The sequence below is a fragment of the Drosophila miranda genome, assembly GCF_003369915.1.
Source record: "Drosophila miranda strain MSH22 chromosome Y unlocalized genomic scaffold, D.miranda_PacBio2.1 Contig_Y1_pilon, whole genome shotgun sequence".
Taxonomy (NCBI): domain Eukaryota; kingdom Metazoa; phylum Arthropoda; class Insecta; order Diptera; family Drosophilidae; genus Drosophila; species Drosophila miranda.
In genome coordinates this window covers 42576094-42591066 of record NW_022881603.1, presented here as the reverse complement: position 1 = coordinate 42591066, position 14973 = coordinate 42576094, and the positions used below count along the sequence as shown (strand labels likewise).

General features: G+C 40.4%; 2 long non-coding RNA genes across 4 annotated transcripts; both read left to right on the top strand.

Annotated features, from left to right (window-relative positions):
- Positions 1-12607: 12607 nt before the first annotated feature.
- LOC117190525 lies at positions 12608-13442 on the top strand. Of its 2 annotated transcripts, none has more exons than XR_004473723.1 (3): positions 12608-12741; positions 12955-13221; positions 13292-13442. It is a non-coding gene; the product is annotated as an uncharacterized LOC117190525 (long non-coding RNA). The 2 variants fall into 2 exon arrangements; XR_004473724.1 differs by having other exon boundaries at positions 12610-12954; positions 13016-13221.
- A 553-nt stretch (positions 13443-13995) lies between these two features.
- On the top strand, positions 13996-14822 carry LOC117190522. 2 transcript variants are annotated; one of them, XR_004473717.1, is made up of 3 exons: positions 13996-14121; positions 14335-14601; positions 14672-14822. It is a non-coding gene; the product is annotated as an uncharacterized LOC117190522 (long non-coding RNA). The 2 variants fall into 2 exon arrangements; XR_004473718.1 differs by lacking the exon at positions 13996-14121 and adding an exon at positions 14135-14334 and having other exon boundaries at positions 14396-14601.
- Positions 14823-14973: the final 151 nt, after the last annotated feature.

Genomic DNA, 14973 nt, shown 5'->3' with positions numbered 1-14973 from the left:
TAAAAGTGGATGTGTGTAACGTCCAGAAGGAATCATTTCCGACCCCATAAAGTATATATATTCTTGATCAGCATCAATAGCCGAGTCGATTGAGCCCTGTCTGTCTGTCCGTCTGTCCGTCCGTCCGTCCGTCCCCTTCGGCGCCTAGTGCTCAAAGACTATAAGAGCTAGAGCAACGATGTTTTGGATCCAGATTTCTGTGATATGTCACTGCTACAAAAATATTTCAAAACTTCGCCCCGCCCACTTCCGCCCCCACAAAGAACGAAAATCTGTGGCATCTACATTTTTAAAGATACGATAAAACTAAAAACGCCGAATCGTAGAAGATGACTATATCTTCTAGAGTGCAAAATCTGAACCAGATCGTATAGTTATTATAGCCAGAATCAAGAAAACAATTTCATTCTTTCTCGCTCTGTCTCTCTCTAACACACAGGTTTCATGGTCGGTTTTGCCAATTGCAAAATATGAGTTCAAGGATCTCAGAACCTATAAGAGCCAGAGCAACCAAATTTGGTATCCACACTCCTGTGATATCGGACCTTGACCGTTTCGTGTCCAAATTTCGCCACACCCCCTTCCGCCCACGCAAAGGACGAAAATCTGGGGCATCCACAAATCTCAAAGACTATTAAGGTTAGAGTAACCAAATTTGGTATCCGCACTTCTGTTAGATCTGACTATAAAACGTATATCTCAGAATTTCGCCCCACCCCCTTCCGCCCCCACAAAAGTTGAAAATCTGTTGCATCCACAATATTGCACATTCGAGAAAACTAAAAACGAAGAATCATAGATAATGACCATAGCTATCAGATTGCTGAATCTGGGTCAGATCGGATCATTGTTGTAGCCAAAAGGAACAAATCAATTTGCAGTGGCTACGCAGACCCCGACGTCACGCTCAGACTGATTTTCTGTCTCTCTCGCACGCACTCTTTGTCGTGTCGTTCAATATTAGCGGCGTCTGCCGGAGAGAGCCATACTGACTTAGTATCGGGTATAACTGTAGAGTTGCGGTGTCCGCAGCAACTCACAACGTTCCACCTCGTTTTAAAATATATTTTATTGATAAGAGGTAAATAAAATTTTATTTTGAAATCGATCAAAAAATTTAAAATTTTTGAAAATTTTACACTTTGCTTTGTACTTTGTCCTTACTTACTCATACATACACATATGAGCTTGAGCAAAACAAACCGAATAAGTTTGTTTAAGTTTGAAGGAAGAATGGAAAAGAAAAGGAAAAAATGCTAAAATATTTGTATTATTAATTGTATTGTATTTTTATTTTTTACTGTTCCCAATTACAAATATAAATAAAGTACAAGGAATTTAATTTTTGTGCTACATGTTTATTGAGTCCGCCGTACAATAGTCTGTTAGACATGGGGACCGGTTAGGACGGTTACTTGTAATAGAGCTGCTGCTGTCGGCTGGTACTTCATAGGTCCTCTTAGGGATAAGAGGGATTAAGGATTTCTCTTCTTCGGGTGGTTTTCCTAGGCATTGAAATGTCAATTGCTGAAGATAATCCTTTTTGGACCTGATCTTTTGGCGCTCTTTTTCGAGCTGCCCCTGCTCTGGCGCAAGTAATATTTCCTGCCGCTGCTTGTCGAATAGGTCTTTGCGGTCCATGATCTCCTGATCGCCAATAGTAAGGCAACTCGTTGTGGCCGGGTTTTCTTTGCTCTGTACAAACGGATTATAAGTAGGTGGAACAAAAGAGGAAACAGAGAAAACTTACGCCCCTCGATAGGTGGCTGTCCAAGTCATCATGGCTGTCATCATTTTGAGTGATTCCATAGTCGTCGATCAGAGGCTCATCTAAATAGTCATCAATGCCGACCGAGGTCTGCGACGAGTTAAGCGAACTGTCCTGGTTGTAGTAGAAATCCTGATCGACATAGCGCACAGTCTGCAAAGGACAATGAGATAAGTTGCGACCACACGCTGATCCAAGGGTTTTCAACCAGAACTCACCTTCGGGTCTGATCTGACTAACGCTAGCTGCAGATGCTATTGGAGCCTTCGGTATTATGGCCTTGTTGTTGTCGGTCTCGAAAAGCTTCATGCGCTCCTTCAGCGACAGCTCGCACGGATCCTTTTGGAAGCGGTGTCCTCCTTGCATCTGCCCTCCTCTGGCCCTCCAGCGCCAGCTTTGTTTTCAAAGATGACTGTACGCCCGGATGCTAAGCCAGACTTGACGCTTGCCCCAGAGACAGGAGCTATTTCCGTGGATACCGCCGCTGAAGCGGTGGGCTCGAAACTCTAGGCCACCTTGCTGACCGTCGTGGATTTTCCCGGAGCTGGCGGCTTGGCAGTTGCAGTGGCAATGGTGGCATTGTCAGTGGCAGTGGCATTGGCATTGGCAGTTGCATTGGCATTGGCAGTTGCAGTGGCAGTGGCTGTAGCAGTGGCAGTGGATGTTGCAGCAGTGGCAGCGGATCATGCTAAAATAAAGCTTAAATATATACAGGGCTTATTTGAATGTATACTTTACTTACCTTCCTATTGTTTGATTTTCAAGCGTTTATGACTTCTACCATTTTTCTGCTTTTGCTCATTGCCGCGCGCAACCTTTGTGTGTGTGTGTGCATGAGTGTGAACGAGGTACTCAAAGGGAAACAGGGTATATTGAAGTAATGAAAATATATGTAACAGCGTATGTATGAAGAAAGCGTTTATTCTTACATAAACACGACAAAAAATAATATAAATAGTTAACATTTTGTCAAATGTCTTTGAGTTGTTCTCTCCCTCTATCTTTGTCCACACACTCAAACAAATTGACCTATTTTTCCCTCTCTCTCACGAGTCAAAAAAAGCGCGAAAATCAGTTGATGTCGAGCTGTCGTCGTGAAACTTTTTGCGGATAAGTGCAATTATATTTTTGACAATGGCAATGCCTAATATTATTAAATTATTTGAGAAATATATTTTAGAGCATGGACAGAAGGCGAGCCGCTTAAGATACATTAAGATACATCGACCCAGTGGACCAAAGAGCGATAGTAAAACGGAACTATCATAAAATGTCCGGAAACGGACTTAGAAATGATAAAAATCCGGGAGCGATGAGTGAAGTCTCGCAAAATGCTCGCAGACGGACTTAGAAAAGATCATTTACTGGACGAAAACCGAGTGACGACAAAGTCTCGCAAAACTATCACAAACGGACTTAAAAACGGGTGAAAAATGGACAGAAAAGTGAAACATAACGTAAAAAATAGCTAGGTACGGGAGAAGTCTCACAAAATGCTCGCAGACGGACTCAGAAAAGAGCGTTTACCGGACGAAAACTGTGCGACGACCAAAGTCCCGCAAAACTATCACAATCGGACTTAAAAACGGGCACAATACGCAAGAAACGCCGGATCACGTAATAGAACATGAACGAACATGTCAAACTGCGGCCCGGCACAACGCCGCCGTTTTTTCGTTTTGTGTTATTTTGTGATTACAAACCGCAGCAGAAGGACGTAAACGGGGAGTTAAATCCAAAAAATAGTGAAAAAAAGTAAAAATCGGTAAGTAAATTATTATTTATTTAATAGTATAGTGCACAAAATTTGAGTTTGTGAGCAGTATAGACCCCAAAAAGACAACAATCTACACATTCTGTGTATATATTTTTTTCAAGCCATCTTCTTGTGCATAAGGCAACCTGCGTCAACGAATATAACAATTTTCGCTGGAACTCACTTTGCGCACCATTTTTTTTATACACAGGGGAGTACTAATATTAATAAAAAATGCCATTTAAATGCCGGAAATATATATGTATGCGAATCGAAGCATATCAATAAAAGTACATCGAACATTAATATTATTGAAGAAAATGCAGCAGACTTTAGTTTTCCAGAGCCATGGAATGATTTTTCAAATGTTTAGTTCAGAATTTCGAATCAACCAGTTTTAATGTGCGCCTAGGTCAGTGGATGTCCGAAAATAATATTAGCAAGAGACCAGCTAATGATTTGCTCCAGCTTTTGTCCGAAAAAATTCCAGGGCTACCACGAGATGTTCGAACTTTGAAATGCACGCCACGTGGGGTTATTAAAAGGAATGTGGCTCCAGGAAGCTATGTGCACTACGGAGTATAAGACGCGCTAACTGATTTTCTTAGTAGTTTTTTGTATGAATCTGCAAACGTTAGCTTAAATATAAATATGTATATTGTTTATTGTAATAAAAAACATGATAATTTTTTTACAGCGGGATTTAATGAAAGATTTTCGTTAGAAGACGACGATTTCGACCGAATCACGAAAAAATTCTTCCAGTACGCCCAGGACAGAGTGTCGAAGGGGCAAAAACAAATTAAATTGAATTCACTAATAATATTATACCCGATACTCAAAATGAGTATTGGGGTATATTAGATTTGTGGTAAAAGTGGATGTGTGTAACGTCCAGAAGGAATCGTTTCCGACCCCATAAAGTATATATATTCTTGATCAGCATCAATAGCCGAGTCGATTGAGCCCTGTCTGTCTGTCCGTCCGTCCGGAGGAGACAACGTTCCCCCTCGTTTTTAAGTTAATTTTAATTTTTAATTTTTGTGGTACATAAATAGATTACAAAACGAGGGGGAACGTTGTGAGTTGCTGCGGACACCGCAACTCTACGGTTATACCCGATACTAAGTCAGTATGGCTCTCCTCCGGCAGACGCCGCTAATATTAAACGACACGACAAAGAGTGCGTGCGAGAGAGACAGAAAATCAGTCTGAGCGTGACGTCGGGCGCTGCGTAGCCACTGCAAATTGATTTGTTCCTATTGGCTATAAAAATGATCTTATCTGATCCAGATTCAGCAATCTGATAGATATGGTCATTATCTATGATTCTGCGTTTTTAGTTTTCCCGAATGTGCAATATTGTGGATGCAACAGATTTTCGTTCTTTGTGTGGGCGGAAGGGGGTGGGGCGAAATTTTGAGATACACGTTTTATAGTAAGATCTAACAGGAGTGCGGATACCAAATTTGGTTACTCTAGCCTTAATAGTCTCTGAGATTTTTGAATATCCCCAGATTTTCGTCCTTTGCGGGGTCGTAAGGGGGTGTGGCGAAATTTTGAAACAGACTCGTCTCGGTCCGATATATTAGGAGTGTGGATACCAAATTTGGTTGCAATAGCTTTTGTAGTCTCTGAGATCTAGGCGCTAATGTTTTACTCTAAGCAAAGCCGCCTATGCTACGTGTGTGTTAGAGAGAGAAAGGGCGAGAAAAAATTAAATTGTTTTCTTGATGCTGGCTATAATAATAATACGATCCAATTCAGATTCCGCAGTCTTAAAGATATGGTCATTCTCTACAACTCTACGTTTTTGGTTTTCTCATATCTTTAAAATTGTGGATGCCACAGATTTTCGTCCTTTGTGGGGGCGGAAGTGGGCGGGGCGAAATTTTGAAATATTTTTGTAGCAGTGACATATCACAGAAGTCTGGATCCAAAACATCGTTGCTCTAGCTCTTATAGTCTTTGAGCACTAGGCGCTGAAGGGGACGGACAGACGGACAGACGGACGGACGGACAGTCAGACAGGGCTCAATCGACTCGGCTATTGATGCTGATCAAGAATATATATACTTTATGGGGTCGGAAACGATTCCTTCTGGACGTTACACACATCCACTTTTACCACAAATCTAATATACCCCAATACTCATTTAGTGTACCGGGTATAATTATATAAGACAAAAAAAAATTGTGCGTGCCATTTCATATTACTTTCGGCTCGCAAAAGATATCATAAAGAGCTCGCAAACGATATTGCAAAAGGCTCCCAAACGATATTGCAAAAGTCTCGCAAAAGATATCATAAAAGGATCGCAAAAGTCTCGCTAAAGATATCATAAACGGCTCGCAAAAGTCTCGTAAAAGATATCATAAAAGGCTCGTTTTTCACTGCCACAAGCTGAGCGACTAGTGATTCATTTTCTTATCGTTTTCAGATCTTAATTCGATAGTTTTATACGGCTGAGTTTCCCTTAACTCTCGTTTGCGAAGTTTTGGTCTACTGGGATGAGAAAGCGCTGTTCTTTATATTTAAAGATGCGCTATGGATTAAAATTGGGGTAAGAAAAATGTATTTTTCTGTTAAAGTTATTTTATTTGTAAGACAGCAGAAGATTAGTATACAGAATTATATGTGCTTCCGAGTAACATACGCAAGAGACAGACGCCGAAAGAAGAATATCGATATGAGAACATCGATATGCAGCAGGGCACATGCGCAGTGTTGTTAGAGATCAATATCTAATTATCGTGGCTCTCATTTTGAACACTCCTCCTCAACACAACGCATGTTTACAAACTTTAAATATACTTAACTAATATTCAATAACATGTCAAGCACTTATAAACGATCTTTTAAACCAAATGCGAATACAAATTTATGGTGCTTAACCTTGGCTAAGTTCTTTGTGAGGACATCTGCTATCATCTCATCGGTTGGCAGATACGCAATGTTGACTTCACCTCTCTTGAGAACCTCTCGAATATGATGTATCTTGACGTCGATGTGCTTTGTACGTGCATGAAACATGGGGTTTCTAGCAAGCTGCTGTGCTCCAATGTTGTCGCCGTACATCTGAATAGCTGACTCCTTGGACATCAGCTTCAAGTCAATCAGTAGGCTGCGAAAGTATATCGCCTCTTTTGCTGCAGATGATAAGGCTATGTACTCTGCCGCCGTGGAACTGAGGGCAACCGTCGATTGCTTTCTTGACTCCCAAGAAACCGCTCCTCCTGCCAACATGCATACATAGCCAGTGAATGACTTTCGGTTCGTCATATCACTTGCCCAATCTGCATCAACAAAACACTCAATTGCCTTTCCTTGCTTTGTGTAGCATATCTCCCAGTCGATAGTTTTTGCCAAATATCGAAGGATGTGCTTGGCTGCCGCTTCATGCTCGGAATGAGGATCCTTGTTACGTTGTGCTAATTTGTTCACTGAATGCGCAATGTCCGCACGAGTCATAACAGCAAGATACGATAACTCTCCAGTTAGCTTTTGGAACGATGTGATGTCGACCCTGCGGCAGTCCTCTTTGTTGCATGCCACCTGGTAACCAGCTTCAAGAGGCGTGGACGTCTGTCGACAATCTTTCAAATTGTACTGTTCGAGCAACTCTCTAATATACTTCCGTTGGCTGATTGAAATCGCACCCGTACTGCCTTCACGTTTCATCTCAATACCTAAAAAGTATTGCATAGGCCCGATGTCAACCACATCAAATTCTGCTGCGATCTTTATCTTGATATCTGATATATCATCTAGGTCCTTAAACGCCAAAATAATGTCATCTACGTAGACAGCTATTAGACACATATTTTTACCTGGCTTACAATACAGACAGGGTTCGTTGACAGTCGGTATAAAACCAATGCGTCTCAGCGTTGCATCCAACGTAGAGTTCTACACTCTTCCTGATTGTTTTAGGCCATATATACTTTTGTGAATCCTCAAAACGTGATTTGGGTGAACTTCGCTGATGAAGCCCTCAGGTTGTCTCATAAAAACCTCATCTTCCAATTCGCCGTTGAGATACGCCGTGACAACATCCATTTGATGTAGGTGGAGACCATGTTCGACTGCAAGTGCAATTATGAACCTGATAGTTGCGTGGCGTACAACTGGTGTAAATGTTTCCTTGTAGTCGATCCCGTAGCGTTGGCTACAACCTTTCGCCACCAGACGTGATTTGAGCCTGTTCACGCTTCCATCCGGATTGGACTTAACTGCATAAGCCCATCTGCATCCAATGGACTTTTTCCCGCTATGCAATTTAGTAAGCGACCACGTGCCGTTCTTCACGAGAGATTCGTACTCGTCCTTCATTGATGCTTTCCATATCTCGCCTTCAGTAGACCGTTCAGCTTGTGCGTAGTTTTGTGGAACTTGTACGTCTGCTGCCAGTATCGCATTGAGCATATGATACTGCTTCCTTGGTCGTCCTGGTTTGCCCGTCCGTACTATGGTTGGGCGTCCTGGTCCTCTTATTGGTTCTGGAATTACAAGAATGTCATTACTAGACCTAATCTCCTCCTGATTTTCTGGCTCATTTTCTGGATCTTTAAATTGCTCGCTATCCATTTCGGGTTCAGAGTCCTGGTTTTGTTGAACCTCAATTGATGCCATGTCATTGGAACATGATGCATCTAGTTTGCCCCCTTCAGGTTCTACAAAAATGACATCCCTACTCTCTACGAGTTTCCTGGTTTCTTTATTGACCAAACGGTATGCTTTTGCCGTATCCGAGTAGCCCACCATTATATACTCTAAGCCTTTCTGTGCGAACTTTGATTTCTTTGTTTTATCTACTGAGCCAAAAACTCTTAAATGCGATACCACTGGCTTTCTACCTGTCCATATTTCAAAAGGTGTCACCCCGCTCAAGCAGCTGCTTGACACTATATTTTGCAAATACGTGGCATTTCGAATTTCTTCTGCCCAATAGCATTCACTTAACCCAGCATGCAGCAGCATACTTCTTGCCATTTCTACCAATGTTCTGTTGGCCCTTTCTGCAACTCCGTTTTGTTGAGGTGTATATGGCACTGTTAAGTTTCGCTTTATTCCATTTTGGTTTAGGTAATTATCAAAAACGTTTGATATGTATTCTCGGCCATTGTCGCTTCGTAAAACCTTGACTTTTCTCCCAGTTTGGCACTCAACTTGACTTTTAAATTCTTTAAAAGCCTCGAAAACCTGATCTTTGGTTTTTAGGAAACTTACTGATACATATCTTGAACAATCATCAATAAATGTGGCGAAATATCGATTGCCTCCCATTGACTGCTTTTGCATTGGACCGCATACATCAGTATATATTAAGTCTAGAACGCCCTTTGACCTGTTTGTGCTCGATTGAAATGGTTGCACGCAAATTTTACTTTTTGCGCATGTTGCACACACTTGTTTTGGCTTGTATATGCCCTTGAGACCTATTACCATCTCCTTGTTAACCATTTCCTTTAATGCGTCAAAATGTACGTGGCCGAACCTATTGTGCCATTTGAATGCATATGCCTCAACATTTACAATGTTCATACACTTTTCCTGATTGTCCTGAAACATAAACAATCCATTTTCCAGATGTGCCTTTATAACTATTTTTCCGTTTTCAAAAATCATCGCTTGATTTTTCTCAAACACAACTTTTTTTCCATGTTTTAATAGTTTTGTGACCGATATAAAATTGTACTGCAAATCTGGTACCAAGATAACCTTTTCCAGCGTAACGGATCTATCACCGAACTTTACTTGAACAGTTCCATGCCCTTCAGCAATAAGTGATTTACCGCCGGCTAAAAATACTTTTTGATTATCTTCCGTGAACGACACAAAGCGCTCCTTGTCACAACATAGATGCGCCGTTGCGCCACTGTCTATGCACCATGCATTTAACATCTGGTCATTTGGCTTAGCTAAACTTAGGATTGGTACATATTTTTCTGGTTCCACTTTGGCATATTCGGTTACGCAAAGCATTGTACCCAATCTTTCCCCGCTTTTACTGTTTGCGCCCTTGTTGTTTGCTCCTTCCTGCTTGCTTTTAGCACGGCATTCCGATTTAAAATGCCCTTCCTTTCCGCACTTAAAACACTTTTTGCCCTTCTTCAAGTTTTTCTTAAAATTGTTGTTGTCATAACTGACGTGTAGTTCCGCGCTACTTGTAATTTCCTTGCTAATGCTATCTTCCTGCCTATTCGCTTCTTCAGAAATTTTTATTTTTAGCATGCTCAGGCTCGGCAAATCATCTCGCGTCTCAATCGCAACAACAAAACTTTCATACGATTTAGGCAAACCATTTAGCAACACAACTGATAAGATCTTTTCATCAACCTTTATGTTGACCTCTGCTAAAGCCTCGTGTACCACCTGGAATTTCCGCAAATATTCCTGTGCAATTATACCATCCGACATTTTTAACGTCAACAATTGTTTAATTAAAAGCACTACCCTTGCTGGTCTGCTTGCCCTGTGAATTTTATTTAGCTTTTGCCATGCCTGTGACGACGATACACAATTTTTATTGTTTAGTTGGGTCGATTTAACACAAAGTAAAATTGACGCCAACGCCTTTTGATCCTTTAGTTCAAAAGCTGCACGTTGCTCATTTGTTGCACTTTCACTAAGCTCAATTTTACCACTGACGATTGGCCACAAATCATTTTGTATGAGAACACTTCTCATCAAAACTTCCCATGTGCTATAATTCTTTTCGTCCAGTTTCTCAATATTGAAATTCATATTTCCACTCATTTTTTATACTTATTGTCCCACAGTGCAAAATTTGTAACTGTCGATCGTCTCATGCACAAAGCAACTACGACGACAATACTGTTGTCCGTGTCTTTCTTTTGTTTTTTCGTTTTCTTTTAAGTATCCCTCCGAGTTGCTATTTACACACACACACTCGGGATTTTCTAAGGCTTGGTATACACACTTTTGGGTATACACACTCGCGGTCTTGTGCGGCTTGGCATACGCACTTTTTGGTATACACACTTGAGTCTCCGTTCGCTTTTGTGTTTCTTGATCCGTTGGGACTGCTTTATTTTGGACTTTAAACCACGGCAACGGTCCGATTCGCTGCAAAAATCTAATCAAAAAAACACAATGCGAATTTGTTCAACTTGTTCTTTTGCCTTTCTATGTACACACATACACTAATGAGTCTATGCCATTTTTTTAGCACTGCTTTTCACTAAGCACCAAACAATGTTTATTGTTTCTCACTGTTTCTGTTTTATACTGTTTCTGGGTGAATTGGTGTCTGGGCCCATAACCTGTTAAAGTTATTTTATTTGTAAGACAGCAGAAGATTAGTATACAGAATTATATGTGCTTCCGAGTACGCAAGAGACAGACGCCGAAAGAAGAATATCGATATGAGAACATCGATATGAGAACATCGATATGCAGCAGGGCACATGCGCAGTGTTGTTAGAGATCAATATCTAATTATCGTGGCGGTCACTTTAAACATTTTCAATCATTGTACGCAAAATTAATGAATATTTCATAAAAATTTCAGGCCCCTGAAGTTCTCAATTATTCCTTAAGTATTTGTTTTCAATCAAATCAACTTGATTGTATTCTAAGATAATGTTATAAAAGAAAATAGATCCATTTGTACTTCAAAGTCAATATCTGGCTGCTCAAAATAATAGGTACACTTCAAGTATTGTCATGAAAAAAGTTTGTTAACTGATTATTATTATTTTTTTGTTGCCTAAATGGGATTCAATAGTTAATATCCGATGTATCCATCTTTATTTTGTGTCACCTTTATAATTATTTTTGGCGTACTTTTAATAAGCGTCTGGCAGGTGTCTCATACCACAATTTTTGGACGCCTCGCATAATTTTTGATTATTTGAAAATGAAAACTTAGATAAATCTCCCCACAAGTTTTCGATTGGATTTAAGTCGGAAAATTTAAGAAGCAACTTTAAAACGCCTATTGTTTAGTCCTAAACAAATTTGGTCAAAAGCTTGGATGTGTGCCTTGGGTGGTTATATTACTTAAATACCCAATGGAAAGTCATGTTTTCTTCAGCATAAGGTAACATAACTGTCTCCAATCTGGGTATGTATTGCTCAGCGTCCATTCTGTTCGTTGTCAGGAAAAATGGACCTACGCCGTACCAGGATAAGCAGACCCATATCTTTAACTGGCACCTCCATGTTTGACAATTTCTTTTTGTAAAACATGGATCAAAATTCTTTCGTTTAGGGCTTCATACATTGCTTTCACATTCATTCCCTAATAAATTTATTTTAGTTTCGTCGCTCCATAAAAGGCTTCTCCACTTTTTCTCTCCGCCGCATCCTACGCCGTCTTTATGATCTTTAGCAAAAGTTTGCCCCATGGCTAAATTTTGTTGACGCGTAAGTGGGACCTTTCTTTCTATTCTCCTTGGAAGGTTTGCTTGTTGTAGCCGTCTACGGATCGTTGGAGTCTAACTAACTTCTAGTCCGATTTCTGATGCAATAGCCTTTTACGACTTAAATGGGTTCTTTTTCCTCAAAGAAAAGTATGTAGTGGTCCAGTGTTATAGTTGTTTTCTGTGGCTTTCCGCGAGTTTCCAAACTAGGTTTTAATTTTTAAAGCATTTCAACAAAATTATGAGACCTTTTCATTAATTTGGCAATGGCCCGACGAGATTGGCCTTCTTTTTTCAGACTAAGAGCCAATTGGGCTGTACAATAAGACTTTCGGCCCATTCTTGTAAGAAAAAAAATAATTATTTGTTTATAATTAGACTGTGCCAAGAATTTCCAAATTATTCACTTGATATTCAAAATTTACTAACACTGTACCACTAACCATACAGTATATATGTATGTAGATGTGCCAGTTCATACAACAAAAGCGTCACACACTGGCTTGCGCGATCAATACCCCAGAGTGACGTCATCATGAGAGAGAGAGCGCAGAGAGAACATCTTTGCATGTGTTAGTACACACACAATACCCTGTATAACCAAAGGGGTCAATTGACCCCTCTCGAACTAGTTCTGCGCTGTTTACCGCGCAACTAGCTACGCAACTAGTTACGCGGGAAGCTAACGCGGACCAGTCGAAAAAGAACCGAAAAACGAAGCCGCCTTCGGTTTGATTTTGAAGGCGGCAAATAACCGCAATTCCGTGGAGTTACAGTGCCCACTCAGCTAGTTTTTACCGAGCCACGACGTGCAATAAGCACCGAAATGGTAAGTTAATCGTGATATTTTACTGTAGTTGCGCTCGTGGAATGAAAGAGACAAGAATTTACACAAACAAAATGCATTTGTTTTCCTCGTTTGCTTTATGCGTTGATTTTGTTCACTTCTGTACAACATCTAATCGCTGGAAGAGTCTTTTGTGTAAACATTTATTAAAAAAGTGGAAAAGAATTAATAAATAAATCAAATTAATATAAACAGGTACGTGCAAATATATATTATATATTTCAAATAAAATGATGAGCAAAAGGCATTTGCGTAGACTCCGTAAGAGTGAAAGGGAAGCTAACATTGCAAAGTTAGCGTTGTGCAGGAAAGATAACAGATAACAGCAATGAAATCGATTCTCCAGCCAGCTGGCGTTTTGAGCGGCTTAAACTTTATTTTGAGTGAGGAAATTGTTCTAGCCTATAACGTAAGGGAAGAAGGCCCTTAGGACCCACAAAGAATTTTTTGCAGCTTTGCTAGGTAAAATACCATTTACACTTCTAGAGATTTAAAAATTTTTCATATAAATTAAAACAAATATTAATTACAGAATGTATTCCGCCTGGCGATGAGCGCCCCGAAAACACTGTGCGGAAGGAAATGCAAAGGATGAAGAAAAGGGTGTTTAAGAAGAAGTGTCTTGCCAAAAACCAGGAGTAGGCTAAGCATCATATAATTAAAAATTATTCGTTATAATGAAAGACATTGTGTTTTTATTTTTGTATTATTCCAGACTGCCAGATTGACTTCTACCAATAGTCAGTTCGGAACTAGTTACTGGTAACTAGGTCAGAGCTAGCTACAGGTAATAGAAGGGTAGTCGAGTGGCTAACTAGTTGCTGGCTTTCTACTGGTAACTAGTTCGGAACTACCTTCTGAGCAACTAGCTACGGGTAATCGAAGGGTAATCGAGCGGGAACCAGGGGTGGTTCCGCCCTAGGACATGCATGTGTTAAATTCTCCGCTGAAATACATTGCGGGTAATCGATCTGGAACCAGGGAGGTGAGAATGGTACCCTGTAGAACCAAAGGGGTCAATTGACCCCTCTCGAACTAGTCCTGCGCTGTTTACCGCGCAACTAGCTACGCAACTAGTTACGCGGGAAGCGAACGCGGACCAGGTCTTCGTCGACTACAATGTACTAGTTCTGCAACTAGTTACGCGGGAAGCGAACGCGGACCAGGTCTGCGTCGACTACAATGTACTAGTTCTGCAACTAGTTACGCGGGAAGCTAACGCGGACCAGTCGAAAAAGAACCGAAAAACGAAGCCGCCTTCGGTTTGATTTTGAAGGCGGCAAATAACCGCAATTCCGTGGAGTTACAGTGCCCACTCAGCTAGTTTTTACCGAGCCACGACGTGCAATAAGCACCGAAATGGTAAGTTAATCGTGATATTTTACTGTAGTTGCGCTCGTGGAATGAAAGAGACAAGAATTTACACAAACAAAATGCATTTGTTTTCCTCGTTTGCTTTATGCGTTGATTTTGTTCACTTCTGTACAACATCTAATCGCTGGAAGAGTCTTTTGTGTAAACATTTATTAAAAAAGTGGAAAAGAATTAATAAATAAATCAAATTAATATAAACAGGTACGTGCAAATATATATTATATATTTCAAATAAAATGATGAGCAAAAGGCATTTGCGTAGACTCCGTAAGAGTGAAAGGGAAGCTAACATTGCAAAGTTAGCGTTGTGCAGGAAAGATAACAGATAACAGCAATGAAATCGATTCTCCAGCCAGCTGGCGTTTTGAGCGGCTTAAACTTTATTTTGAGTGAGGAAATTGTTCTAGCCTATAACGTAAGGGAAGAAGGCCCTTAGGACCCACAAAGAATTTTTTGCAGCTTTGCTAGGTAAAATACCATTTACACTTCTAGAGATTTAAAAATTTTTCATATAAATTAAAACAAATATTAATTACAGAATGTATTCCGCCTGGCGATGAGCCCCCCGAAAACACTGTGCGGAAGGCAATGCAAAGGATGAAGAAAAGGGTGTTTAAGAAGAAGTGTCTTGCCAAAAACCAGGAGTAGGCTAAGCATCATATAATTAAAAATTATTCGTTATAATGAAAGACATTGTGTTTTTATTTTTGTATTATTCCAGACTGCCAGATTGACTTCTACCAATAGTCAGTTCGGAACTAGTTACTTGTAACTAGGTCAGAGCTAGCTACAGGTAATAGAAGGGTAGTCGAGTGGCTAACTAGTTGCTGGCTTTCTACT